At 39.8% G+C, this 26,369-nt stretch overlaps 1 protein-coding gene across 2 annotated transcripts in view; it reads left to right on the top strand.

The window, feature by feature from the left end:
* lingo2 (leucine rich repeat and Ig domain containing 2) overlaps nucleotides 1-26,369 on the top strand; it is a 216,522-nt gene that overhangs the window by 114,465 nt on the left and 75,688 nt on the right. For both annotated transcript variants that reach the window (XM_085789047.1, XM_085789046.1), the window contains exon 4: nucleotides 15,639-15,722. The gene's annotated coding sequence lies outside the window, so the exon portion shown is untranslated. The remainder of the gene's footprint in view (nucleotides 1-15,638; nucleotides 15,723-26,369) is intronic.

The following is a 26,369-nucleotide window of genomic DNA, read 5'->3' as shown; positions in this document are numbered from 1 at the left end:
GTTTTGGAGATAAAGAAGGAATAATTATGTTTTTCCAATTTTGTAAGTGAGGCTATTATCATGGCAGATGTTGAGGAGAGGTGTTAAACCTTCTATTCATGTGCTGCCTATTACTTTAATGATGATGTGTCTTCCCAAGTGACACCGGTTGATCTATTTTTATCTGTTCACACTAAAATTCACAGTTAGACAGAATTTAAATGACCCACCTCAGCAGGTGGTATGAAAAAGACTTCCCACAGTTTTGGGAATGACAAAAATTGCAGAAAGCTTGGCCAATATCGTTTTTATACAGTATATAGTAAGTTACTACTGCTTACTCAAAACAAAATATGTATAGTGGAGCAATCTTTATCTTCGATATAAAAAGCAGCTGTCTATGACTGACAGTTTTCATTAATTTGAATAAGTTATCTGTTTGTTCAGAGATAAGATAAACTGAAGATGTTTATAGTTCTGATGACAGTGCACCTTACCTGAAGCACTTGAATGGGATTTATCTATGTGTGTGTGTCAGATAGCAAAAAAAAGAAAATGTTTTTACCATTTAATTTTATTAGAGACCTTTGACTCCAGTGGAATCTGCTTTGCACACTTTTTTTTCTTGTTCAAATTATACACACTCTTACTTTTTACAACTCCCAGAACAGCGCTGCACCAGAGACTGAGCGCTCATGCCTCAGCTTTAGCTCACTTAATAGCGATTCCCCGCAGTGTGTGTGTAAAATGTCACCTCCGCGGTTAAACCCAGCAGTGCATTGTTGTGTTTGTTTGTGCCTCTCCTGTGCCCGTTTGTGTTTTCTCGCCATGGAATCTGTGTGACAGACATTTTTAAATTAAAGTTATTGCAGTGAGTTCCTTGTTGTTTTGTGCTTGTTAATGTTCTCCCTCAGGGCCTGTTGTACCTTCATGCCTGTGTGTCAAGCCTCAAGGGCCAACAGCACCAAACACAGAACAAAAGGAACTTCATAACCTTGCACACATTGCAGGGACGAGTGCTATGCTGAGTGTTTGGGTAACTCCACCCGTCTGGCCGAGCCCCCTCCTCTGTGACTTTGACTACATGCTGTTTGTGTGCAGAAACATCTCACCAAAAACTCACCAGGTGCAGGGATTTGGGGACACAGTTACATAGCCAACCGCGGGACTATCTCTGAAATAATTATACACAAGTGCTGTGATACTGAAAGTAGTTGCCACGAGCTATGCCTGTGATAAACTCATCTTTCACACACACAGGAAAAAGCCCTTCAGTTTTCCATTAACGGATTATTTTTTTTAAATTAGATTATTTGTTGTTGTTTTGCCACTTGGGGCAGCAGAACGCAGGCATATCACTTTTAAAGTGGATAAGCTGGTTGTGTGAGCAAACAGCATCTTCCCACCGACTCCTGAGGGAAACGTCTGACTCTGCAGCTGCCTTCATGAGCCACTGTGTGATCACCTGTTCAGTCGCTAACACCAATAAGCTAAGCTGATGCTTAACACGACACAGAGTGTAAGTGAGCTCCAGAGTCAGGTGGGTTTATCATTGTGAAGGACACCCTACACCTCTGTGGAGTCATTCAACCCTTTGCTGATTTTGATCGTTCATTTGACGACTCCTGTTTGTTGTTTTCTGAGGGGAGAAAAAAAGCTTCTTTTTGGTTCAATTCATGTCAAGGGAAGTGATTTAATCTGAAACCATGTTTGTTGAATGTAATTTGCATGAATTAAATGTATTTGATGACAGCATTAGACAGCGTGTGATTACAGTACATTATACAGAGAATTGAGACGACACCTGCTCTGCTCAGTTTAGCAGAAATAAAACACCTAGGTGCTGCGTGTCTCCCTTCCTCTCCGTGTCTCACATCCCTTTCCCCTTCGCTCCGTGTGTTAGCATGCGGTCTGGCTGTGAGTGAATGAGTGTATAGGAAACAGTGTGTGTGTGTGTGCGCAGTTTCTCTGTGCTCCAGCTATCCCAGTGGTGCCTTGCACCGGTTTTGCCTACAAGGTAGCGACCTATTTTTCTCTGCGTTGAACGAAGTAGACATTTGAACAAAGCGGGAGGCAGAGAGAGAAGGGGAGGCAGGGGGAGTCAGGGGGGGCGGCAGATCAGTTCCTCTGCCTTTATTCAGGCCTGTGGATTAATTACCCTGTACCTAAACCTGATCCTGTGCTGTGAGCGAGACACTTTGGCATCACCCTGATCAATAATGCATTTTTCTGTCTCTCCATTTAATTTGCACGTAGGCCCCACACACTGGCATCGCTATCCCCTTAGAAAAGTGCAGGAGACACCTGATACTCAAATCGCAAGACTCCACCCCCCCATCCTCATGCCACGCTCCATGACACCCCCTCCCTTCACTGACAAATTGATTCTCTCTTAATGTCCTGTATGGAAAAAAGAAAAAAAAAATCTCCTCAATCCTCAGAAGCGGCGTAATAAGATACATGATATACTGGATTAGCTCATTGGTCTGTACAAACTTGTTCCTGTTTTGGTTTAAATCGTGACACTATGATTATTTAGCAGTTTAGGGAAGGCTTAGGTTTAAGGAGCAAGACAGTGTAAAGTAGTTACTACAACTCCCAAGTGGAAGCAGTGTTAGCGCGGCGCGATTTGGAAACTGTCGAACAAGAGTAGCTCTTAATAGCAAGGTCAAGCTAACGGGGAGAGAGGTAGGTCATTCGATCTTGTGTGATTTATCTGCTGTGTGTCTGTGTGTGTTAGGTCCTGCATTGAAAGGAGAGCCGATTGCAGGGACCTTAGACTCCTGCTTTGTGTTGTGGTTTGTCCTGAGTATCTTTCTACAGCGGACTATAGGAGTCTCCAGACTTAGTGACCTGAATAACCAGATCTGTACTTTCACTGGGATAACAGCAGGTGGTAACGACTTTATACTGTATTTAGCCCTGTTTTATCAGTGTTAATATTGTGGTCCATCTGTGTTTGATCCGTTAACAGGGCATGATCTCAGCGGGAATCCATATGTCCACAACAATGGAAGCAAACCACTTATCCTCTGTTGTTTCAATATCGCTAGTCTAGTATTGCCATAGTACACTGTGCATTGTTTCTTTTGCACAGCGTGTGGCTCTGTTGGCCTTGTAGTATGTTTGTTTACTGCTTGTTCAGTTGTGATATGGCTACCCTGCTGCCACCCAAGACACACCACTGAACTGCACATTTATTGCGCTTGTTAAGTGATACTGATTTGTCAGCGCTCACGTGTACCTTTGTAGAGATCCAGACTGACATCATTAGTGCTCTTAGTGCTCAGTGCTTAGGAGAATGCTGAGCCAATTAACCAGCTGCCTGACTTCTGGCAACACGGCGAACAAATAAACTCTTCTTTCCACTACCTTGCCGCCGTGTACTTCAGCATCTCATCTTGGTTAAGTGCAGTGGAATATGATTTTAATCTTTTATGTTTCACTCTTGTATTCTGAGACAGAAGCTTAGAATTAATTGCTTATTAAATCAACATTAACCTTACGACACCATTTGCTGCCAAATAATACCACTGGGGCATAAGAGGGAAATTACAGTGAAGCTTTTTTTTTTTTCTCCCCCTGCCATACCCATGTTGCCGTTGCGTTAAAGAGAGGAAGTGGGTGTTCACTAGTTTAGAGCTGTGTCTGTGTGCTTTCCTCATAGAACACAGGTTAACAAAGTCAGCCTTTTATAAGTAAGTGCACCTGATCTGTACGGCAGAGTTTTCAATTAGCGTCATATACCACAACCAAAAGTGTCATATTCATAGTGACACTACACATTTAAGGATGAGTTAACAAACTGACAGTTACTGTAGATGTGTGAACCTGGGTATTTAAATAGACCTGCTGTTTTATGAATGAGTGTGTGATGGCGCATGGGGAAATTAAATGATCACTAAATCATCATCAGGTCAAATTACGTTGTTCATGCTTAAAAAACCTTGAGCTGTGGTTGTCTACGACAAATCCATTTACTGTAAGGTTTTTGGATGCAGAAATGCACACGTGGACGGTTCAGCTCTTAGCGTTTTCATGTCACCTATGCACGGTCTGACAAAACATATCTGTAAATAGAAGCCGTGCACATGAAGTGCTCACAGCGCACTGCTACTGTAACACGCTCAGCTACTGATTCTCCATGAGTGTGTGGACAGCAAAGAAAGCCATTTAAGTGCCTTGTTTAATGCAGGCTAATGAAAACACAGAGGCCTTTTTTTTTTGCCTTGGATTGAAATCTACAGCCAACAGTCGGCTGTATGTGGCAGACCTGAGTGTTTTCTCTGTACATCTGCCTCTCTGTATTTGTCTCCATTACAGACATAGCTCGCCATAAACTCCAGACAGTTGTATACTTGATAAAACATACCGCATTCCTGGTAAATCATATTTATTTGCGACGGTGGTGTGTAGGGTTCTCAGGGACAAAGCTGGCACACCCTAGCTGTTTTGTTCCCAAAAAAAAGGAGAGGAGAAAAAAAAATGGAGAAAAAAAAGCCATTTTCAGCCAGATGTGGCTTGAAATGGGTGACATAAACCCAGCAGCTAGGGAAGCTCTGGGAGACAGTAATGTACCCTTGTAACTCAATCCCTAAGCAGACCACTGAATGATGGAGAAAAGTAGCTTCTTTGGCTCACACTATTCTCTCATTCCCCTGTTGTGACCTTTTTCAGTGCTCTTCTGCTGAGGGACCGCACTGATCCCGGAGCAGTCATTTGAGCAGGAGGAGAACAGTAAAGGGATAGCAGCATAATGTTTTGCCGTCATTTACGGTCATAGCATAGCATTAGAGTAGGCTGCAGACGACACCACTCCGAAGTAAGCAAACTGATACAGCAAAACAGTTGCAATACAGCAAAACAGTTGCAATCTGAGTTTAGTGATATTTTATCACTTTATTTTTCCTCAAGCAAGATAATATTCCTCAAATGACTGAAAGTATTAGCAGACCAAATCATGATATCATTGTAATGCCATCCGAAAAGCAGGTTATCATTTGAGCGATAACTCCGGTGTTGCTTCTTTGAACAGGAACCAATTTAAACCTCTTTCTTTGATTAATTCACCTGTTCACACAGATTTAGAAAAATTCACCTCAGAAAAACACCTCAAGCACCATAGAAAATAATTTGAAAGATCAACGCATGATGTAACATAGTAGCATGTAAATTCGGCAAGTAACTTAGGAAATAAACAAGACCAAATATACCTGCAGGTTTGGTTGATGCATACAGAATGAAGGACTGCAGCTTTGGAAAGACACTGCTCGAGAAGATGCAAGTGCTACACTACCCCCCCCCCCCCCCAGGGTAATTGCTTCAGACATATTCTTTGACCTATCGCCCGCCTTAACAAGCGTAACAGTCAAAAGGTTGATCCCTCCAAAGTTCATAAAAGGACGGTTTGATTACTTCTTACACATTCACGCTGAAATAATCTCCATGTAGACACGTGGCACCATGCACTTGGTAGTTCCTAAAATCTCCGTGGGTACAACTTGCCACCGTGAACCTGTCAGCCAGCAGGAGCTTATGCATTTTGAGCTGTTTGTGTGAAGAGGTACTGCCACATACAGAGATATTCGCACATCCTAGAAAAAATAAGTGCTTTGAATATTAACCGTTAGAAATGTTCGCATATTTAAGACTGAACTGAGCAAGAAATATGAAATATTAGATGAATTAGGAGTGATATCAGGCATAGTTGTCATCCTTTATATTTTCTTTTTTCTCCACATCTGTCTTTACAGTGACTTCCACCAGTCTCTTGCCCATGTCCTACTTATTTTTGCAAAGAACACTTTCTGTTTTTCTGTGGACAGACATTTCATCCATGTAGGCGAGGCGCTTTGATGGAGAGATGAGTGACAGAGAGTGCAAGGTGTTTTTTGAGATTGGATGTGGCATGACATTGCGTGGCACTGATAAGAACTGTTGTGAAGCACAGTTGTGTCATTTGTTAAAAATAAGCCGTTGGCAGAAAAACAGTGTACATCAGTGTAACATATGTCATTGCTATGCTCGTCTTATGACTGCTGCACTGCAATTAAAGTTCTGTTAAACCTGCAAGCTGCTTGGAGCACTTGGAATACGACATGAATGAACATTTGACTTCTGTCCTATGCATTAATCCTAATTAGTTGCATTAATCAGTTGTTTGAAGAATGGAACACAGACATTGTTCCATGCATAATATGAAATATGCAAATTAATTTAGTATGTTTTTCTAATCGTTTGGATATGACCTAAATACAAAACCTGTAGAAATGTGCTAAATGTGCTGAAATGAGCTAAAATAACGTGGAGTGAAAACAATCTATATTTGCTATGGTGCGTTTAGTGGTACACTTAAAACAAATGAAGCCTTTCTATTGATTGTGACTTCCCTGGATTCCTCTGTTGATGAGGAGGGGGGGTTCTCCCTTTTATCAGCTGACATGGCTCATTGTTCAGCATGGACTAATAAAGAGCTTTACTGGTGCCAATACACATTCTCTGTTTCTAGTGACAGGCTGATGACAAACCTTAGAGATTGAGGCTATGCAACATTTAAACAATAACAGATGGAGGACTGCAGTCACTGAATTGCCTCAGCAAACACAAACCTGCATGTCATACAGTATTATTAAATAACTTGGATGCCATTTTGTATGTTCTTTTTCATTTGTATTTGGAACAGGCCTCCCAAGTACTATTTATTTGTTGGTTCAGAGCCGGAGAGTGTTGTGTTAGTGTCTAACATCAATCCTCAGTATGTCTGCTGTACAAAGTTTTTTTATAATAAAAGAAAACTGGGATCACAGACTATTTTTAAACACTTTTGAACCTGACTTTTTCTGCTTAAAGTGCCTTCCCTGTCGCCCCTTTTAAAATCTACACCCAGCATCAGGGCCGTAACATATTGTAGTAAATGGCAGTTTCACACGGGAAGTGAGCTGAGGTTTTGATGTTTTGACTCAAGCATGTAAGGTCAGTGGATGAACACAAATGCTTTCACAGCCTTTTTTATTTACTGAATCATCAAAACAGGGAGGTTTTTGAATCAAGGGAGCCAGGTGGTGAGAGTTCAGCCCCTTTGCCAAAACGCCACAGGCTCAATCTCATGACAATGTCCATAAGGAAGACACTGAGCTCTACTCACATGACCACTGATGGATTCTCAGTACAGAAAGCATTAAGTATAAAAGTCTTAAATGAGAAATCTTAGACTTTCAGAGGCAAATCCTCTGGATTAAACCTTGACCTTTCTGTTCCTTTCCCCTGTAGATAATAAGCCAGTTGCTTCCCTCTTAGACTAAATTCTTACAAGCATGAAGACAAGGAGCAACTGTTGCCATAGGATCAAGGATTTCATGCTTTCTTCTTCTGTTTCCCCAGCCAATTTCTCCTAAAATCACACATGATAGTAGATTAAGTGTCATAATAGAGAAAAGGATTTTATTCTGTTTAGTTCAAGTTTTTAAAAAAAGAAAGAAATGCGGGAAAGGTGAATGAATGAATGCTCCATACTCTGTATACCTAGTGCGACCATTCGACTTTAAGTATCCCTTTGCCAGCAGAACTAAAGCTACTTGAGCTTACCTTCTATCTGAAGATTGTCACTTTCATCTTCTGCAGTTGTCTCCAAACCTGCTGTGTTGTCAGGGGTGTTAGTGACTAAGTCGGTTTAAGATGATAAACACAGACGAAAGCACCGATTATCTCAGTGAATAATGAAGTGTATTGGAGCCTTTGGTGTTTGCTTATAAATTGCTGGTTGAGATTCCTTTGTGAACAGATACATTAATTAGATAAGTAAAGGAAAGAAGCACCGCTGTGCAATAAGATGACATTTGTATGTGGAACTACCTGCAGATGCAGAGGAAGAGCGAGAGAGGGAGCGGCAGGCAGATACACGGAGAGAAAGACAGAGAGCTTTTTGCCACTACATACAATTTCAGAACACTTAAGTGATTCTCAATGCCAGCATGCCTCAGCCTGCCACTGGCATGACAGATGCTCCAAAATTGAATATAGATTTCAGTGAGCAAGGCAGGCGTGCCTGATGAATTTCAATTTGCCGCTGTCCATATTTCATAGTCACCACTATGGATAGCTCAAGGGGAGGCAGTGTGAGCACTATGGCTGCACCTGCCAAACTGTCAGTTGGCTAGTGTCAAATGATGATCGGTACTTCATAGAAGCCCATATTTATCCCACACTAATTCATGCCCTACATCATTTTATCACCAAAATGTACATCTTTTGAGTAGGGGGTTAGGAGTGGCCATTGAAAAGACATGCTTCATTTCACCACTGTGGTAATCTTAAGAGAAAAAAAAGAGGCTCATATGATGACAATTGCTCAGCAGGAGAAGGTTGTAGGAATGGTGTACAGTAGCTCGAGGGTGGAACAAATGTAGAGAGCCTCCCCAAGGGGGGTTGAGGTGCCTTGGCTGCTGTGTACCTGTTAGTCTATTTATAGCTTGGTTTGAGGAACAGAAATTACACCGGATGCTATTGTTTGTTGCAATGGTGCTCTTGTGGAGAAATGCTGCATCTCAACATGGTGACTATTTGATCATTTGTCTCTTAGCTGTCTGACTGATCTGAACTGATTTGACTCAAATTTAAATGAACATAGTTTGTGTCTTTATAAATGTAATCCAGCTGTGCATGTTGTGAAGCTTCTTGTAGCTTTTACAACACATTCTCATACTTTACATTCAACTTGTATCTTTTATTCATCTAATCCCAGTATACAGTATGAAAATAATACCACTTTTAAAGCTCCTCACCACTAACTAATGCCCCGGGGGGTAAAGAAAGCAAGTTAAGTAAGATGAAACAAATCAGCAATCAGTCATATGACAAAATGTTGCAGTACAGTATACCAAAGGAAGTGTAGTACATTATGCAACATAATAAGAACAGGGAAACAGAACAAAGCATGAAACACAACATGTTGAAGATGCAATACAGTGGAAGTTCTATTTAATGATGACATCTTTTTTTGTGTGTTTTTATATTATTTTCCATCTCAGAACTCTTCTATATGGGCCAACTCCTAAAGGTATCTTTGTAATTTGAAGATATGCTGCTAAGACAAAAGCCCCTTCTGTGAGAAAATTGCCACCAACATAATGCAACAAAATCAATAACATGCTCCAAGTACAACAAAGCCAGTGTCAAACTCTGGGAAGCAGTAAACCAGAGTTTTGAAACTAAAATGAAACTGGTCTTACAAAGTGTCCAATTTAATCCTCTTAAAAAAAAGTATTTTACAAAATTTAGTAATTTATTCATGACAAAGATAGAATAACTAATAATAATAATTAAAAATAATGAATTGAATATCTAATTACCATTCCCTGGATTGTTTTATTAATGGATGAATTGTTTTATTAAGTGTAAATGTGTTTAATTACAGTCTTAATTATTTTTATACATCTGCAGTTTAATCAGTGACAATTAAACACTGAATTAGTCTATAATACTTCAGAGAGTATAGTGAAGCTCAATATGCAAGTGTACCTGTCTTACACAGTATATATATGAAAACATTCCCACAGCATAGATATTTCCATTTTACATTTGTGTTGCATGTAAGGTCATACTGTAGCTTTTAAAACATTACTCCTGACAATTCTTCACTTAGTTGCTAGAATTTAATGGAGGCCCCAACAGTGAGAGTCTCAGACAGATGCTCAGAATGCCATGTTGGATACCGATATAGAGAGATGCAAAGTATGTCTGTCATTCAAGGTATATTATATTGAGAAAAACAGATTTCACCATATGGAAATTACTAGAAACATTGCTCTTCTGAGTTGGTGTTTGTGCTGTGTGCTGTAGTGTTGTTACACTAGCTAGTTTTCTGCCATTCCACATTAAAAGAAAAAAAAAAAAGTCTGTTTTTCTGTTTCTCTCTTTTTTTTTTACCCCCTTAAAAAAAATCCTTTGGAGTGAAATGCTTGATGCCACCAGGGGGTGCAGGAGATGACAGAGCTTTCTTGTTTAATTAGAGTAGACGTGCTACATGTGTCTGTGTGTGTTGCCGCATCTCATTAAGGCGAGGTATGGGCCACTGAGCCGGGTAAAAGGAATGGATAGGGAGCATGTGGTGGTGTAGATTCCTCCACCACAAACGCAGGCACTCTGCTCTTTCTCTTCCTCTCAGGAGTCATGCTGAGGCCCCCAGAGCCACGGCCAGTCAAAATGGTTCCACTTGATGCAAAGACCCTGAAGGAGGCCACTGTCAAAAGTGAACACACACTGAAAATCTGTTAAAATACAATCTATGTACAGTGCAAAGCGTATATAGCAAAATGCACCAGTGCTTACAGTACATACACACGCAGTTGTTAAAAAGAACTGGAAGGGAATGAAATGAAAAAAGCACACTTCCCTGATGAAAAATCATAATGTCAATATCTGTGAGTACCTAAACATATCATTCTTAGATGTTGACAGCTATACCCAGGGACTTGTTTTCCTTGCTTTTATTATCTAAACAATATTGATTGCATTATACATTTAGTTTATTTACCGAGCGCTGCTCTCTGGCATGCACTTTTACGCCTGCAGAGTGGTGGAAATAGTCCTTTCAATGCAATAATACACACCATAAAATGCGCCCGTTTAAAGGCATGTAATTGAACAATTATTTTAACATTTATATAAGTCCATTCTTCGCTCTTTGCTTCTGCTCCCCAATCAGCCACATGAAAACCAGTCACCTCCTCTGATGTTGTGGCTGATTGTTGTACTTTGTCGATTATTTTTACGGCTGTCAATCATCTGCTGAAGCAGGGGAGTTCTGTTGCTTGAGCCTGAAAACGTCTTCCTCTCATTTTACACCCACGTTCAAAAATGTTTATAATGGAGCAACAGAAGCTCTTTTTTTCCCGCTTTCTTAAGTAGAGCTGGTTGTGTTCATGCAAATTTCTGCATGTGTTAGCACATTACTACACTTGTTGGTAGCTACACCTGGTAGCGAACTGGCCTTGAAAGAAATCCCATAGACTTCAAAATGTCCATCATAGGTGATGAGAAGTCCCCCACCCTGAAAGACTAGATAGATATAGATTGTTTGTCCATACCCTTTGAAACAACACATCATATGACATGGCATCCCAGTGACAGAAGGTGTACAGGACCTCTGTTTGCATGATTGTAACCATATGCAGTTACTGTAAGCTTATGGAGCGGTCATGGTCTGGTTTGGTTTTGGCCACAAAACGACTTGGTTAAGGTTAAGGAAAGATTAGGGTCTTTAGGGTTAAAATAAGCAGTTTTCATGACCTTCATTACCACTGTTACAATAATGTGCAATACTAATAAGCACCTTAGGGTGGTGTAAAAGTCATGCTTGTGGCCAAGGTTGGAAGACTGTGGGGTATTGATATTATAGGTCAACTTTATAGTCACATTTTATACTTTTTTTAATTTTCCGATTCCTATTTGATTTTAATTTCCACTATAGTTTTGAAATATTATGTTATGTTTACTAGTAGTTGCTAGCTTGATAGTTGGGATCCAAGTAAAATGTACAAATGTACATAAATACATTGGGTTATTGTATGCACTATTGTCAGCAAGAGAAGGGGAAACAGAAAGACAGTAACGCCAGGCTACCTTCTATCAGTAAGAGATGGCTAGCGTTATCAGACATTGCTGATTGGTTATTGATTTTGCAAGACAACATTTAGGCTACCAAACCTTGGATGCAAAGATCTCCACACCACGTTGAATGTGTCCAGAGTTCATTGATTTTATGTTGGCAACGATACTTAACTCCTTGTTAGCTTACAGCACGGCTCAGAAGTCCATCTTTCCTTGTAGGCTTGGAAAGTGGATGCAGAAAGTTGCTGCAGTAGCTTCCCTTTTGCTGTTGAGCTTGACATGCCACTTCTGAAATGCTTCAATGGTGACAAAACACCACTGCACAATATCAAATCATCAATAGAACCTTTTAAGACAAGTCTTACACTTCCACACTGTTCACGTCTATAGCTTTTGATTTGGACTCTTTGGGCTTGGAAAACATCTCAAATCATTTCAAGTGAAAGGGCCAAAGTCCAAGTCCAGTCATGCTTTAATGACATCAAAGTTGAAGTTGATCAAATCTTAATGATTGTGTCAGATGTGAGGTAAAGTGGAAAGTCAATGGAGTTAAAACTGTGTATGCATGTACTGCTGTCTCTGATTATGCCCTATTGTATCATATTGAAGTTGTACTATGTTAAACCACTTGATGGAATGTGGGTTGACCCACTTGTGCATGTATCTTTCATTGTTTACTATGGGAAGTGATCTCTCAAGCTAGTCGAGAGGTACATCTCTTTATCTTAACATCACCCACTGTTATTGGAAGAGTAGTAGTAGTATATCCGAGCTCTCACACACTGAATGCAAATCACAGCAGAGCTGCAGAAAAAGAAAAAGGTTATGTAACCAGAGGGCAGTGGATTTAAATCTTCACATATGAGCAGCACTTCAGTGGTAACATGTGAAACCTTGTCTGTGTGGAGGAGTGTGAGAGATGAATGTTATTTAATGGCTCACATTAACTTCCTAGAGGGAAGCACTCTCACATCACACACTCTGTGCTTTTTTTTCTACCTTCACTGGAGCAGACCAACTTCTTAATTGGCATAATAATGTGATTAATTGCTTTCTTGTCATTGGGCCGGCTGAGTCTTACACTGTAAAGAAATATAAATCAGGCGTGTATTTACAAGCAATCAAATGTTCAAGATCGAAAGGAACATATAAAAGAGGCCCAGCTGTGCAAAGTAATTGGTTCTGCTTTATTAGCTGTGTATCATTAGTTGAAAGGAAAGACATTTGGATCAAGAGGATGAGTTATTTTTGTGTAGAGTTTTTTTTTTTTTTTTCAAATTATTCAGATTTGTGTGCATTTATTTTTTGCTGAAATGATATTAAAACATGGCATTGATACAGCAGGCTTCCAGGAGAATTTCCCTTGTCTCTCTACTGAAACGAGGAGATTCTGAGAACTCTTGTTTTGTCTTCTGAAGTGCAGGAAAATTATAGAAGCAGATTCCCAAATAGCTTATTGTCTCCATTGTATCAAAACAGCTGAATGAAATTATAGAGGACATGCATTTATTGACAATAACAGGTTCTCTCAGAAACACTGGGTCTCAGACGTCACTATGAATCGCTGTGTGAGTCAGACTTTACTTTTGAATGTTTTCAAGGTAAACATCCATCACATTTCATTATAAATGGAAATGTGTGTAAATAAAACAATATTAGTGACCAATAAAACTAAATAGGACAGCAAAATATGATTATTTCATATGAATTGTAAAGTAAAACAGAATTTCATATCAGTTTGTTCTTTCAAGGATGGTTCTCACCCATGAGATCATCACAGCTTCTCTTTATACATGCAGCCTAATTTTTACTCTTCAAGAATTAATTCTGCTGCTGCTGCTGAAAACCTTTGATCTTCACTCACTCAGGTGATCAGTGAAATGGGGAAAAAAACATCCCATTACCTAATCTGTCCCTCACTGCTCTCCATAGCACAAAATTAAGCACCAGTGATCTAGGTTTGGGCTCGGGTACAGCTAAGAGCAAATGCTGATGAGGCTCTGATCTTTATAACAGCATCCAGGTGTTCTTGCATATTAAGACACTTTATGGTCACATAATTAAGGAGCGACACTATTGTCTTGATTGGCATGCCGCTTGATTCCAGGTGGCAAATGGCGTCCTAATGTGTCCCTATGAATCAAGGCCAAGCTTTGGGCAGACAGGGAAATGGGGAAAATGGTACCGAGGGTATAAAGATTGGCCATTAAAGATTATTAAATCCCATGGTAAGCGATGATGTGCTGTAGTCACAATCTGAATCAAAATTATGTTAATTTCAAAGCACAATCAATATATGTGTGTGGGGTCAAGCTAAATCTATTTGTCCTGGTCATTCTGAGAGTTGCAGAAATGTTGGTACCAAATGTCATGGAAATCATATATTCAGATAATTCATGTGGAGCCAACCTTTTGGTGATACTTAAGGAAAGTCAGGGGATCACTAAGTCTTCAGCAGACATCCTCTAGACACCATGAATGTATGTATGAAATATGATGGGCAGAGTCGTTGCAACAGGGCAGGCAACCCAGGCAATTAGGGCCCTAGGGCTAGGGGGCTCCCAGAGACGGCTAGGGGGCCCCCAGAGACAGCCAACGTTGGTTCATATCAATGACAATGTGATGTTGCTAATGGCTGTGTACACAGGCTATTGTGCATACTATGCACTATGCACTGCATACAGTACAATAAGTTAGTGCTGATGACGCCAATGTTAATTTCTCCCATTAGCACTACAATAATGCATTTGTTGTCAAATGCTCACAGTGATATCAACATCAGTTCTGCTGTCAGTTGATCAGCTTGTTCTGTCCAAACTCTTATTAATTTGTATTTGGAAGAGGAAAATATTATGTATTGGGGGTGGTGGGGCCTCGGGCCTCCAGAGTGTCTAGAAATGCCTCTGCTGATGGGTGATGAGATATCTTATTGGATACAGTAACACTTGCTGACCTCATCATGAGGTTATAAGAGTGATTCAGTTTCATCCTTTGGGGACCATTAATGCAAAATATCATGTCAGTCCGTCCAATAGCTGACATTACTATCTCTTACTGTATCTAGGACCGGTAGCATGACTGAACATCCATGTCAGAACGAGCACCCATACAGTAGTACTGTATGTATCGTCTGTGTCCGGTATTGTCACTTTAAAATGATTAGGAGGTCTACTTCAACATCAAGGAATTCATTTTTCAATCAGTAATGTCATAGACATTTGGCTTGTCTGTAATATCAAGGGCAGACACAAAGGAGATAATAATGAATTCAGCAAAATCACCCCTTCACCAGCCCATCTATATTCTGTGACCACTGTGAGGAAGTGGGTTCAGGCTTAACAAGGGGATCCAACAGATAAATGATCAAAAAACAGGACAGCTATTGTCCTTGAACTCTTAATGGCGTACTAATAGCGCAGGGTGTCAAGAGTGATTTTAACAAGAGTGTCCTGAGTCAAACTTTTTTTTTTAATCTCTCTGCCTTTGGACTGGAGGAGATAACTGTCTCCTCTCTGTCCCTCTCTCTTTATCTTTCTTTCTCTCATCATCGCATTACCAACTCAGGCACGCTTTTTGCATAATCACCATCCTCTGTGTTTCCTCCTGCAGTCTGGATAAGGGGACTCATTATAGTAGAAAAAGTAGCAGGCAGGGACCAGTGTGCATTGTGTAGGTCACACAGTTTGCTAGAGCCTTGAAAGAGATCAGGAGGGTCTGAGAAAAAAATCTTTTTAACAAAAAAAATCCTACTATGGACCCAACACAATACAGACACTGTGAGCATGACTTTTGAACATTTAATTGAATAGATATACAGTATATCATGATTTATTTAATGTGGACTGAAAGCTCAGCATATGGTGAAGCTTTTTCCTCTTGCACCACCACTGCTTGTACTGTTCAGTCCTCATCTCTTCAGTGTCCATCTTCTTTCTAAGCGTTTCAGAATGTTTGAAATGGTCTTCTGTATGTATCGATTGTCATTGTACGGTTATAAGCTTACCTGTACTTTCTCTGCTTGTTTCTCCTTCTTCCCTCTCCCCTACTTCTAGATAAAAGACAGAAAATAGGGACAACCACAGCAGAAGAGCGAAAAGAATAGGCCATGGCTGAGGGGATGATTACTTCTCAAAGTGGTAAGCAGCAGACATTTGTGTGCCTTTAGCTGTTTTGTTCCAGAGACTTGTGTGTTCATTTTGGACAATTTCATTCCTTTGACATCAATCCTGTTTTCTTTATGGCAGAGGGAAATGGACAAGTAACATGAGCAGAGAAAAGACCCACTCTGTGGTGTCTCTTAGGTCGGGATGACATGATTATGTTACTTACTACCTGTAACTATCTCCAACTTGAATGTGTGGCTCTCACTGAACCATTTCAGGCTTTCTAAACCCACAACATGTTTGTCTCTCTTCAGACAGTGAGAGATATCTACAGTATATGTCACCTCACTGGTCAGTCCTCTAGTATAAGATCCAGTGGAATTGAATGTAAAGGGCTTTGTTGGATTCCAGTTTCATTTAGTTATACACTGTGTATATATACTGTAGCTTTAACTTTGTGACACAGCTCCTTTGGCTCTGTGTGCTCTGTGTCGCTGAGTTGCATTGGCAGGTCGATGTGTTGCAGCCTCTCTGACCGCTGAAACACAAATCATTTCTGAGTGATGCCTTGATCCCTCATCAATGCAACCGGGACAAGCAGGTCAAAAGCAGCAGGATGAGTGCCATCCGAGGAAAAAGGCTTCACATTGTCACCTCTGATTTTCAGTTGAATCGGGAGCATCCTTTGAATTTACAATGCAGCCCATGAACTCTTCACAGCTTCTAAAGAAAACACCTACGATTCATAAATAATTAAAGATCATGGATTGCAGAGTACAGCGAGTACTGCATATTTCTCTTCATGTGGCGCTTTCAGGTTATAACAGGAAGTTGTTCTGAAGGACTTTGAGTTATTATGTACTTTCGAATACATATTTCAGGTGATTACGTTTGACATTTTCTTTACATTAAAAAGTGTAGTGACATTCACTACCTGTTTTTCAGTGTAAATTATCATTTTTAGATGATAAAAGTGTGACATATTAACAACGTGTATGGATACTCTAAAGCAAGGAACATTACTTACTGTACTACTGTATATGGCCTATGTGGTAATAGTCCAGTAATTCTAAGCCAAAAAAGGGGTCTATGTTGAACAAATTGCAACAGAAGCAAACTCAACTGATTTTGTATCCTCAACATGTCCTGAGTGAGGGAAAAAAAAGCCCTGAAGAATCCCATTAGGGGAAAGTTTCGAAAAAGACCCAAATATAGACCATTCATATGCCTATTAATTATTTTTCTCATGTGAATAGGGTAAAATTTTTAACCTCTAGATATCTCCATGAAAATTACTGAGTTGATTACTAACATTAAGACAAACAAAAAATGTATTACAAGTTTTTTGAAATGATTTGTTAACATGAACAAATGTGCATACATTTGCATAAATTCCACCGTTTTGACAGCATATATAAAGGTGCTGTGGTGGTACCAGCTTGAAAATTGGAATGAGTTGACTCCAGAGGTTCATAAAGGGACCTGTGTTTACTTTCACTTTCGTCAACTTACCAACTGTAGCTTTAATGAGCTAGGGTGCTTAGGCTACCATGTAAAACGAGTGCTTCCCGCAGCGACGGATTCAAATCCAGTCCACGTCCTTTGCTGCAAGTCCTTCCATCTCTCCACCCCCCTTTCACAAATATCTCTCTATCTATCATTAAAGGAGAAAATGCAAGTATTTTTTTTAAATAACTGTTCGATCAAAACAACCATCAAAAGATAAGTGTCCTTCTCCTTAAGATAGGAGGTAGTATATACTGACAGAGGATATAGATCATGGTAATAAATGCATGAAGGGCAGTTGTTGCCATTCTTATATGTCAGTTGTTGTCTAATTAAAGCTGTCTTGATGGCAGCCGCACTGTGCACTACACTGTGTAGAACAGTGTAGAACAGTGCATCCCCTTCAGGCGTGTTTGTTTTGCCAGGCATGTTGAGTGCAGTCAATTCCAGGACTCGTGCAACCAAACGATCATCTTGACGTTGAGTTTTAATTCACGAGTCACCCTCCAGTTGACTTCATCTGCCAGTACCCAAGCTTTTGTCAGATTTCAGATTGAGTTTGTGAGTGTCTGAATTTGCGTGTGTGTGTGTGTATACTTGTGTGTATGCATGACTGTGTAGTAAAGTGCATCTGCATCTGTGTTTGGGGGACAGACAGTGATAGAAAAGCAGGAGAGGTGATGTTGTGTGAAGAGATGGGAGGCTGGAGACGGATAGTGTCTTTCCCTCGGTATCGCCATTAAATCTTAATCTCCTAGCACCTCATGGGAGGAGCCAGCCAAGCATGGGATTTTGTTTTGCATCTAAATCAAGATGTCGTGTTCCTGCAGAGAGGGCTTTATTGAGACAAAGTTTGATGTGTCTGTTCCCAACTTCAAGTACATCTGGATGCACAGGCTGATCATCCAGCTGTTGTTGTTTGTTAAATCGACTTGCCTCATAAACTGTAACATCTCTAATCATTTTTTTTTTAAAGAGAGAAAACAAAACTCCCCAGGGAGGGTAGTAAAGTTATCAACCAGTGAGTGGAAGTTTCTGCTGGTTGCATCATGGGGACTGAATTCCCATGGAAGTTAATGTCATCAGCTCAAACCAGACCCCTAATTACACATACAGGGTTTTTATCTAATACAAATAACAAGATCAAGTACGCAAAATTGGTTCTTGGATTAATATTGCAACTTTTTCTTGTCGTTATCAAACTGTTTCAACAGTTTTGCAGCTTCATACTTTCAAGACGTGGGGCAGTGACCATTTTTTAACCCCCAAAAATCACAAATTAGATCTCACCTAACAAGTGAAAAACAATGACATTGAAGATACCAGTTTATAAATTAAAACACACATACGGATAAGTACTGAAAGTAATCTTAAATTGTTAATTTATGTGTCGCACTTGTGTGGCGGGAAATACCAACAGGAAGGACTGTCTAGTTTTTTATTTGTCAGTAAATGTATCTTGTAATCCCATATGGGATTGGCCACAATGGTGGCATGACACGAAAATAAATATTCATTCACTCATTCATTCATTCATACACACATTTTCAATTGGTTTACATAATACATTCCCTTCACCCTAAAACCAAGTCTGAAACCTCAAAGAGCCCAAATGTGCTCCCAGTGATTCAAACTAAAATCTTTTTTGTTTCCACAATGACACACACACAGACAAGAACAGACAAAAAAGACAGGATTATTAACTGTGCCTGAATATAAGTCTCTGAAATGAGGACTGTATTTGCAGTGTGATTGCTTTTAATTCATAGCTGTCCTCACATGAATCTGATGATGTTCTAAATCTTGGAGGATATAAGTGATTAAATCATCAGGAATTATAGGTCGTGTGCAGATTGCTGGATTTGACTAAAAGAATATAAAAGCGACTGATGTACCAAATGATCCTCTTGGTCACATTTTTAGACTTCATATTATATTTATTATACCTCTTCATTGTTATTATATTGCAAACCAGATGAATGTGATTTTTTTCCAACTAAACTTTTCTTCAGGAAGTCTTCCAATTGGAAAAAAAAAATACATACAGTTATATTTTCAGAAAGTTTTCTCAATTTCCGTCATGAAAAATGAGACATCAAAAGTATACACAGCACCTGGCCTTTAGCGCTGTGAGGTGTGCCTCTTCCACATCCTCTCTCAGCAGGAAATGGCCTGTATTTCTGCACCACCTTCCTATTTTCTCAGCTGGGAGAGGAAGGCAAGCAGTAGTCAGTAGTGTGCATTGCATTTCAGAACGCCTCACGGTTTACTCTCAAAATTCTCACCTGCCACACTTCATTGCATGTGCCAGAGAAAACTGTGACAGAGCTTTTAATTATGGCTAAGGCAAAAATGCGAATGTTTATCCAGGGGGGGATTAGAGAGTCTGGTGCTGACATTTGTGGATGCAGGACGTGATTTGTTTTTGTTTTCTTCTTTCTTTCTTTCTTTTTTTTTTTTTTTACATTTTGATGTTGTTGTTTTTTTCAAGTGCAACATTTTCACCAACATCAATTGGATATGGTATTATTAGATTTGGCTGCACACTTTCAGATATGAAAGGGAAGAAATAATCTGTCGGAAAGGGGTAGGCTCTGACAGCACATTGAGACGTAATGGAAAGTCTGGCCATTATTACAAAGGGAGAACACAGTAAGAAGACTGGTTTGGAGGGGGAAGGCTGCTCTCTCAGATAGAGGACATGGATAAACCAGCAAGGATTGTACTGAACCTAGTTATAATTTATTATGGATATGATTTTCCTTTCCATTTTTTCCCCTCTCTTGAAGCTTGAAGGCGAAGGTTCCCTTTTCCTTCTTGGACAACTCTAGCTTAGTGAGGGATGCAGGCGAAATGCATTCGTACTATCTAGGAGTTGCCCATGTTTTATTTTATGATGATTACTGTGAAATGTCAAAAATTCTAATTCTTGTCTCAGGGTGGTTGTTGAACTTCTTTTTCTTCATAATGAGGTGGACAGTTGGTCTACAAGACACGGATGTATTTTTTTCCAATTCCACTTAGACACATTCATAATAATGGAAAACTCACAGCATTCGTCTTGTCTGTTATAATTTTTCCGCTGCCCACATGCCTCATTATTCTTGGTAATAGACTGTATCTCCACCAAGTATATTGATTCATCATTATTTTCTCAAGCCTTTGGCAATTATATTGCAAATAATATCAAATTATGTTGTATTGTTGTCGCTGCTGCTGTGTGGAACTGCTTTGTATTACAGTAAGTATTTATTTGTTTTTATTTTTATGCCTCCCTGCTGGCAGAAGCAGTGACTGAAGGGAGACATTATGTTCTCAGATTGTCCTCTGGTAGCTAGGGATGGGTATTGATAAGAATTTAGCGATTCCGATTCCATTATCGATATTGCTTATCGATTCGATTCCTTATCGATTCTCTTATCGATTCTCATTGGGTGAGGGAATAAAAGAGAAATGGGTTTGTTTGCATTAATGCAGTGGTTCCCAACCTTTTTTGGCTCATGACCCCTTTTGACATCACAAATTTCTGGTGACCCTCAATCAAGATGAGCAAGCTCAGATATTTGTATATGCTGCATTTTATTTGATCTTGATTTATATTCAAGAAAGTGAATGTATAAAGAATATAGTTGTTTAAGATTGTGAAAAATAATTAGTTAAAAAAAAATTAATTAATCAATTACTAGACATTTAAGGCGATCCCATTTGAATTCCAGGCGACCCCACATGGGGTCCCAACCCCAAGGTTGAAAACACTGTATTAATGGCTCTGACATTAAAAAAGTAGACAGGACCGACCTGCCTGGACAGGTTAACACTAGACCACTGTGGCTGTGGGGCAGCTGTGCTCACAGGAGGAATTTAACAATGTTTCCATTACATATTTTTTATGCATCTGTATCTTCTCTCTAGTTATTGTTTTCATAACGTTCGTTTTTATGCGGAGCGAGCGAGTGAGCGAGCGAAAGAGAGAGAGCGCGCAAGAGAAAAGACACAGGGCGCAGCTACCGTTTCACCTGGCTACGAGCAAAACCTGAAAGGAAGTGGTTGGAAATGAAGAGAGAAAAACACAAAGAATATACATGTAGCCTGTTCAGGAGACGTTGTCCTGTCCTCACGACGTGAGGGAGGGAGGACCGGAGGGTGGCTCTGGCTCACAGGTTAGTGATGAGGAAACGTCGCTGTCAGCTGCATCTGTCAGCAGCTCCGCTCCACACAGACACGCCACTAACTTTATTTTGTGAGAACAAACGGTGACGTGTGGATATAAACACTAAGCACACTCATTTATAATGAAGATTGATTTTAACGGAGCGTTACGTAACGTCATTAATCAATTAATGCGCGGGTTTCTGAACCAAACGGAATCGATAAGGGAATCGTTAAAGCAGACACGCACACGATTCCAAGAATTGATCCAAGTTGGAACCGGTTCCGAAGAGGAACCGGTTTTCGATTCCCATCCCTACTGGTAGCTCAGTAACACCTGGAGGAATTTCATTACTTCTGGCACCAACACTCAGTGCACCCAAGGATGGACTGATCAGAGTTTGGTAGCTATAGGTCAGTGGTCAAGTTTGCTGTAACCCTATAAAGGATATTTTTGGCATCTTCAATGTGATTGAGCCTGAATGAGATTTTGTACAAACCTTCACTTGGACTCAGAGATTAATTAGATTTTGGCATTCAGTGGGTCAGAGGTCAACGTCTCAGTGACCTCCACTCTTGTGAACACGATATGTGACATCTGGAAGGAATATACTATGAGTCTGTTACAGCTGGAACAAACACTCACTTGCATTCACTAATTAGAGAATGATGAAGTAATTAAGATTTGTATCCAGATGGTCAAAGGTCAACTTCATTGTGACATCACAAATGCTCTACTTAATCTACTTAATCTTAAACAAAAAGGGGGGATTATGCCTCATAACAGTGTTACATGGTAATTCTAATTTAATTTGAGCCACAGAGGTGTAGCTACAATAACCAGAATGTTTAATGTATTGCATTGCTTTAAAGTGGCAAAATAATAAATCCATGCCATATGCTATATGCATAAATTAAACCGTTGCTGCGGGGAGACAAAGACTGCAACAGCATGCAAGCTTTGAACTTCTTTGTGAAAATAAACACACATGTTGCTTCAGTTACCTTTTGAATTAGATAATGAGACTCACTTTACAGTATGTTCTCAGTTCCCGCCAGAGCACCTCAGGTATTCACAAGCACTCAGGTCATCCAGTGTCAATTGTGCTACCAGCATTTTTAGAACATGCGTCTTTCAAAGGATGGATTTGCCATTTTTGCAAGAAACACGTCATATCTTATTGTTTAGTAGAGCTAACCCATCATTGTCCACTGACACTGTCCTCAAAATGCCATTATGGGCCGATTAAGGACATGCCAGCAGTGATCAGAGTTTTTGGCCTTGATTAGAAAATATTCACCCCTTTTGTTACTGTCAAGACTGATCAAGAGGAGACAAGGTTTGTTAAGTGAGTGAACGTGACTGAGAGCGCCATCATCATCTTCTCTGTAACACAGCAGCCCCCTCGTCTCCGAGAAAACATATTAACATGCTGCCGCACTGTCATCCCCAGTGCCCTACTTAGACCAGATGGGCCTCATTCAGGTCTTTCACAAAAACACAGACTTGAAGGGATCTTAAATGTCACTCTCAATATCACCAAAGCCATAATTAAGAATGAGCTGGCAAAAGGACATTCACTTTTGTGTCCTGTGTAGATGGATCTCATGATTTTGATAATTCAAACTTTGATCAGGCAGATCACAGGTATAATTATCTAAACTTAATGAGCCCCAGCATGAAAACGTAATGGAACAATGTCAGGTCTGTATTTTTAGTTGGGGAAACAAGGAAGCATTACAAAGACACATGTCTTTTAATGCAAAAAAGCATGAATTATGCATGTAGAGCTAAAAACAATGATCTTTCCTTGTCTAGACAGCTGTACTGTAATTGGTATGTAAACTGTTCATACAGCAAAAAGATGAAAATGGCATGTGAGATCTTCACCTTCAATAATTTATGTGCATCACATGTAATCTGTATACGAGAATGTGTTTGTTGTGAGTGTAAGAGGAGAGAAGTTTTGTATGTCTAAGCGCTACATCTCTATGAGTACTGTACAGCATGCCTTGGGAAACACTATGATAATTACAGTAAGCCTGAGCTGACTCATTTAGTGTGAAAAAATATACGTACTTTATATTTTCTGCATAATTATCCAACTTTAATGTAGATTAGATTTGTGTTATCTGCCTATTTTATATTTTGTTGGTAGAGAAAAATAATACAGAGAGATATTGCAATATATACTGTATAAGATACTGTGGCACATACTACAGACACTACATTTTCATCCAGTCCCAAGACTCAGTGAACTGTTTATCTTTTTTTTAGTTTTTCAAGACTGCAGTTTTTTTCAGATTTGCCTGATCAATTAGTGAATATATATTTTGTTAACCATCTATCAGTCACTAATACAGTAGTCAATATTGTACTCATAGATATAGCCCCATATTATCACTGAACTGACCTATTTCTACCAACAAAATATCATTTTCCTGTCTCACCCTGTTTCATCCCTGGTTTTTTATGTATTCGGACATTGTTTGCACAGAACTAACTCTCCACTGGGCCTCCATGTTGGCACTGGCTTTGGTTGCCAGGCAATTTGTGCAGCATCTGCACAGCCTATATAAATGCAAACCGATATGCATGAAGGAACTGGAGGCTTGTAAGAAGATGGTAGGCAGTGCAAACCTTTGAAGATAGCGGAGGTGAATAAAAGAGGGCAGAAACCAGGTGTTTATTAGATGTTCCTGTTCAAGGCTCTGTCCTCTCATATAGCCCACAATTATTGCAAACTGTAATAACAGTGTGCTGTGGTGAAAATCAAAGGGTACGCTCCCTGTGGCTTTCTTCCCCCATCTTTGTTTGTGTTTTTTCTGTTGTTTTCCATACAGGAAATGCAAGGCTTCTAATTAAATCTTGGCGGGGGAAAATGAGGCGTCTTAGTCGGCCAGCAGTGAGCGAGCGGCTATCTCAAACCCAACTTCGATGTTTAATTTATGTGCACTCTATTATTTATGGATGCCGTGATCTGTGTGTATATGGGGCTTTATGAAAACTTTGGGTTTGTGTGGTGTTTGTGAGTTTGGGACAGAGAAAAAAAAAGAAATATAAACTGCCAAGCAGCTTATTGAGCACACAGCCAGTTGGGATATTGTGGGGTCAACGGGAATATTTACTTGCAACCGACCACATGCAGACCATAAGTCAGTCTCCCGTCCTCACTCACTGAATTATACATTCACTGCATGTTATATAATCCCACTGAAATCATCTCACCCACCTTAACATATATGGCATAAAAACACATGCACACACTTGACCTAGAGTATGGATATTTTATTATGTATGTTCTCCAGAGGATTATCCTAATTTTAAACATAACCTCTGTATAACTAACCTAGTTTAAGACAGAAACCAAGGCAACCAGTGAATTCTAAATGAGGAAACCAATTTTGTCCCATTTAGAGAAGCCAACCCCAAATCAGCTGTGTATATTATCCAAAACATCTCTCACCCTTTCTCTCTCTTTCTCTTTCTCTCTCTCCCACCCTCCTAACACCTTATCTCCACAAACTATATCATCAACAGCAGCAGCAGCAGCAGCAGCACCAGATGATGATCAGGTGAATGGTGTAATAACACCCATGACACTTCTGCCAACAGTGGCCGTGTTCCCTCCACTTCAACCTTTAATGTGCAGCGATGCGTCTCTAACCCACTGAATATTAGGCACAAGGCAGAGCCAACTGAGGGCTAAATCCATGTCTCAAAAAAATGGCTTGGCTCAGCAGGTCTGACTGGGAAGGATAGCCTGGATTTGAAGAAGGGGGGAAATGCAGGGAAAATAAATATTTCATGGAACATTTTCTCACAACACAGTTGAAAAGGAGCAGGGATACAGATCAATAGTAGTAAGGGACCTGGCTGCGAATAGAGTTACTGAGGGGAGGTTATACAACTTAAACTACCAAGGGTGCTGTCTCTATACTTGAGGTTAGTTGCTATATATATATATATATATATATATATATATATACACCCATACATACACTGGCTTTGTGATAGGAGAACATAGATTGCCTTGTTTTTCCTTCTGCACTACACTGTAAATTAATTCTGCTGGTAGAAACATGATTATGGCGGCTATATACCAAGAAAAGATGGAAATGTTTTTTGGTGGGAATATAATGATTTTTGCCTTTTTTAGAGCTCACAGGCACAAATATTTCAGACTAAAAATGTACTGCTGATACTGTACAAGGAAGATGTAAGAGTGCATCACAATAATTGATTCATGTTATGCAGTTGTTGATCTTCAAACACAAGCGTCAGAGCAGGTCATGTGTTGAAGTGAAAGAGTGCTGCACTGATGCAGATTAAAGTGTCAGTGCTTGGTCAGCATATATAATGCTGACAGCACATTTACATTTACAGCAGCACGTAGAAAAACATTATTTAACATGACTTTATAAAAAATATATGTATGAATTATGAGATAAGAGTGATGTTGACTCTCAGTGTAACTCTGTTCTGCTAAGAAGCCCAGTACTGCTGAATACACTATGACTAGCTGAAGATGCTGATAGGTGGATGGCCAGTGGAGCAACCGCAATGAAACAAATAAGACTATGTCATGCAGTAAATTAAAGTGAAAGGGGCAATACTGCAGCTAACAAGCTTACAGCACTTTGAATAAGGTGATTGAGAGGGTGGCAGTTTCCTGAGCAGGAGCACTGGACCATCAACCTTCAGTCTCACATATCCTATGGCCCCTGTCCAAAAATCTCTCTCACACACACACACACACACAACAAGGTGAGAGAAGGCACTTCAGGGCCTCTGCTTCACTGGAGCTGCTCAGTATACAACAGAGAAACCGTAGTCGTACTGAATAACAAACATCCTGGATAAGAATGTATGTTACTGTTTAGTAACTGTGGTAGGCTAAGTGTTTTGTTTTCGCCATATTGTCACCACATTATCTACATCATAGCATGTGTCCTTGAGTGCTATTCACAGTGGATTCAGAGCATGAGTTCCTGCAGGTTCATGTACTGTACAGTAAGTCTTAT

This window comes from Trachurus japonicus, chromosome 10 (assembly GCF_045865225.1).
Source record: "Trachurus japonicus isolate A0001 chromosome 10, Traja_1.0".
In the NCBI taxonomy this organism is placed as follows: Eukaryota; Metazoa; Chordata; class Actinopteri; order Carangiformes; family Carangidae; genus Trachurus; species Trachurus japonicus.
Note: the sequence above shows the minus strand (reverse complement) of the source record. Positions and strands in the feature narration are given on the sequence as shown.